Source organism: Elephas maximus, chromosome 25 (genome assembly GCF_024166365.1).
Source record: "Elephas maximus indicus isolate mEleMax1 chromosome 25, mEleMax1 primary haplotype, whole genome shotgun sequence".
In the NCBI taxonomy this organism is placed as follows: Eukaryota; Metazoa; Chordata; class Mammalia; order Proboscidea; family Elephantidae; genus Elephas; species Elephas maximus.
Genome location: NC_064843.1, coordinates 33,465,620 through 33,470,000, shown reverse-complemented (window position 1 = coordinate 33,470,000; position 4,381 = coordinate 33,465,620). Strand labels below are relative to the sequence as shown.

The following is a 4,381-nucleotide window of genomic DNA, read 5'->3' as shown; positions in this document are numbered from 1 at the left end:
TGATGCTCTCTGTCGATTCACCAGCAGTCGCTAAGCAGCCTCTTCTCTGCCTTCAGGGTCCCCTTTACCTCTCCCTCTCTCCTTTCCACGCCCCTTTAAGGGCTTCTTGTGAATGAGATCTAGAAGCTATTTGATTTAGATTTGTCTTATCCCATCTTTTGCCCCAAGAGGAGGGAACTATGTTCTTCTGTGAAGGTCACTGGCAGGTCTCTGAAAGACAGGGAAGGGGCCAGGAAAAAAAGAGAGAGGAAAATTAAGAGGTAAGTGGGATGAAGGGAGGAAAGTGTCAAAAGAGAGCTCAGGGAACACTAACAGGAAAAGGGAAGGGAGAGACAGTGGAAGAATGAGAAAAAAAAGAGGGAAGTAGAAGGTAGAAAAGGTAAAAGAGAGAGGGAGAAATAAAGAGATGGAGGAAGGTACTAATGGAAGAGGAAAACAGGAAGAAGAAAACAGAGAGAGAGATCGTGGGAGAAGACCACCGTCTGATCAAACAGACACAAATGGGGACATCTCAGGGTATTCTGGAGCCCTGGTGGCACGGTGGTTAAGAGTTTGGCTGCTAACCAAAAGGTCAGCAGTTTGAATCCACGAGCCACTCCTTGGAAACTCTGTGGGGCAGTTCTACTCAGTCCTAAGGGTCACTATGAGTTGCAATTGACTCAAGAGCAGCAGGTTTGTTTTTTTTTGTTTTCAGGGTATTCTAGGACAATAAACAGTTCAGTTCGGCTGGAGATATGAATGTGTGTAGGGGTAGACAAAATTAGAACTAGATTATGAAAGGTCTAAAATACCAGGATAAAAACTTTGGACTTTGTTTCTATTATTTTCTTCTGCTCAAATCCTCAGTGGTAATCTGGGTGAGGCCCAAAGGAGCATTTTCATTCATCCTTCCATTCAACAAGGCACTATACCTTATCCAACTCCATATCCCCAGAATATAGCAAAATGCCAGTGTATAAGAGGTAGTCAGTAAATACTTGTTAAAATTGAGCACTTGAAGAAAGCAGGGTTTGAGACAACTTCACAGGAAAACAAGAATCAAAATATCACAAGGTAGAAAGTGCTAGGCACCCTAAGAGAGGTCCAGATAAGAGCTATGTGAGATCAGAAGAAAGTGAGACAGCTGCTACATCTAGCATACAAGTCCCACAGAAGATTCTAATGGGGTTAGCTTAGGTCATACACCCACCCTTGAATTAGCCAGGAAGATGGATCCTATTGGAGGATACAGGTTCTATGTGTTAGCAAAGAGTTTTCCAAAGAAAAGGGTGGATTATTACCAAACAGGAGAAAGGTCAGGGAGCAGTGAGTAGGATAGGGGTTTGTACAAGACTGGTAGCAATTGGAAATAGGGATAGAGAAGCATCATGGAGGGCCTCAAACCAACCTAAGGAGTTAAGACTTGTTAGAGCTGTGCTTTGGGAGGATTAATCAGACAACCTAGGTATAGAAGGGACAGGAGGCCAGAAGATGAACCACTGATGGGAAATTGTTCCATCCTGCCCTTTGATAAAACTATGTACAGCATCTTTTACCCATATCAGTGTGCTTTACATTGTAACTTAGTCTGTTTTTTGTTCTGCCCATTCTAGGTCAGAGAGCTCAAAACAACTCTGCTCACACCTCTGCCAAAAAGGGCTTCCCATTCTTGGCCAAGTCTCTTCATTCTCCCAGGGTGGCAGCCACTTCACATGGGAAATGGAAGCTGGAGCAATTTACAAAGGAAGGTGAGCACTTGCAAAGGGCCTTGAAGATTGGTGGGCAAAGGTTCTAGCCAAACTTCTGGAGATGGGCAGTATCAGCAGCCCCCTGTCTCTGGGACCTGACATAATGACTGGAGAAGAAGCTACAAGGGATAGCCTAGCAGCGAGCATAAGACTCTGGAGTCAGACATACCTTGCCTTGGCTCTCAGCTGTGCTACCTCCTAGCTCTGGAACTTTAAGAATAAGTTATCTGAGCCTTTATTTCCTTATATGTAAAATGGGGCTAGTAATACCAACCTCATGGAGTCATTGTGAGGGCTGAATAAGCTAATGCTAAAAAGCACTTGGCACAGTACCACACTAGCAGCAGGCACTCAGCAAATGTGAAACCCTATTCATTTTTTTATTAACAGAGTTATGAACTGTTAGAACTGGTGGGGTCTTAGAAATTACTGGCCCGATCCTCTCATTCTATAGTGGTGAGAGGACTCTCAGGAAGGTTTCTTGATAGCCAATCTAAGTCTCTCCTGTTGCATTATCTGCTGATTCTGTCCCCTCTAGAGGAGAGAACTGATCTCCTTCTTCTGCTCTTAGCTACATAAATCCTATATGAGTCCTATACCCATCCAAAAGAAGAATATTCTGACTCCTCCATTTTTCCCCCAAGGACATTTGTCCATTGTTTGCTCTTTGCTCTGCCAAAAATGTGGACAATTAGTGTATTATATTCAAAGTGATCAGGAATATGTAGGAGGATTGTATTAGCAACATGGTAGATGAATCCTAAACAAATTCAGCAATCCCAGAATAGCTGAAGGAAATTGCTGACAATTATTTTTGGATAAACTAAGAAATAAATGCAATTCAGTATTTTATCCAGCCTATAATGAATGGCACTGTAGTAGGCTGAATAATGGGCCTCCAATATATCAGGGAGTAGTCCTGGTTGCACAGTGGTTAAAGCTTTTGGCTGCTAAACAAAAGGTCAATCGCTCAAACCCAACAGCCTCTCCTGGGAGAAAGATGTGGCAGTCTGCATCTGTAAAGATTTACAGCCTTGGAAACCCTATGGGGGCAGTTCTTCTCTGTCCTATAGGGTCGTTATGAGTCGGAATCGACTAGATGGCAATGGGTTAGGTCTCATTGGGTTAAACTCTGGAATCTATAAATGTTACCTTACATGGCAGAGATTCTGCAAGTTTGATTAAGGATCTTGAGATGGGGAGATTATCCTCGATTATCAAAATGGGCCCTAAATGCAATTATGTGTATCCTTACAAAAGGGAGGGAGTGGGAGACTTGACCACCACAAATGAGGAGAAGACAATGTGACTACAGAGATTGGAATGATGCGGCCACAAATCAAGGGATGCTGGCAGCTACCAGAAGCTGAAAGAGGCAAGGAATGGATTTTCCCTTAGAGTCGCCAGAGAGAGTGCAGTCTAGTGATTCTGATTTTGGACTTCTGGGCTCCAGAACTGTGAGAGAATAAATGTATGTTGTTTTAAGCCTACAAGTTTCTGGTAATTTGTTACAGTACCCTTAGGAAACTAATACAAGAACTGGTAAAAATAATGAATATGTCCTAAAATTGCACAGGGCAAGAATTTTCAGAAGAGTCAAATGTTTTTGGACAGGATTTAGATCTGTAGAACCTGACCTGATTGTGGGGGAACCCATTGCCTTAGAGTTGATTCCAACTCATAGGGATCCTACAGGACAGAATAGAACTGCCCCATAGAGTTTCCAAAGAATGCCTGGTGAATTCCAACTGCCAACCTTTTGGTCAGCAGCCATAGCACTTAGCCACTACGCCACCAGGTTTTCCGGGAAAAATTAGACAATAAAAAAGATGCCTCAAAGTTCCAGTAGCCATAATCAATAAATATTTTAAATGGACAAAAACAAAACTGATTCTTCTAGTCAAGTTTTCATGAAGAATTGATCGCAATGAAAACAATTTCACTGAAATAAAAAATAGAAAAAGCTAGAAACAGTTTAATTGTACCATAAAGATAATTGATCAAGGAATTAAACTGGCTTAACGGAGTTTCCCCCAGAAAGAAATTTTGCCTTGAAAATTCATTGATGTTGGTTCTAAATTCTAAATAAAACATTTGTATTCATAAACACAAATATCCTTGGGATCAAAATACCTGCTGCCTCTTTCCTCTTGTCTTTGAACTTGATTTATTAATTTTTTTAAAGTAATTTTTATTGTGCTTTAAGTGAAAGTTTACAAATCAAGTCAGTCTCTCACATAAAAACTTATACACAACTTGATACATATTAAAAATATGGAGCGCTTCATGAATTTGCATGTCATCCTTGTGCAGGGGCCATGCTAATCTTCTCTGTATTGTTCCAATTTTAGTATATGTGCTGCCGAAGGGAACACGAACTTGATTTATTTTTAGAAAATAAAAGCCAGAAAGCTTTTTCTATGTAAAACCTTGGTCCCAAGAATTTCTTTCCACTCAGTAAGGACCCATCACTATAAAATCCTAGCATGTGCTAGAGGAAAGGAGACTGTTAACTCCAAATCCTTCATTTCACGTATTAGGAAACGTAGGTCACAGAAAGAAAGGGAGTCCAAAATCACCAGTGAATAAGTTTCTCCTGAATTATTAGGCCCCTCCCTCCAATGTCAATTTCTGACAGCTTCTCAATGGCAGTT

General features: G+C 41.2%; 1 non-coding gene across 1 annotated transcript; it reads right to left on the bottom strand.

Annotated features, from left to right (window-relative positions):
- Positions 1-3,995: 3,995 nt before the first annotated feature.
- On the bottom strand, positions 3,996-4,102 carry LOC126067866 (U6 spliceosomal RNA). Its single transcript, XR_007515479.1, has one exon. It is a non-coding gene; the product is annotated as a U6 spliceosomal RNA (small nuclear RNA).
- Between the last annotated feature and the right edge of the window lie 279 nt (positions 4,103-4,381).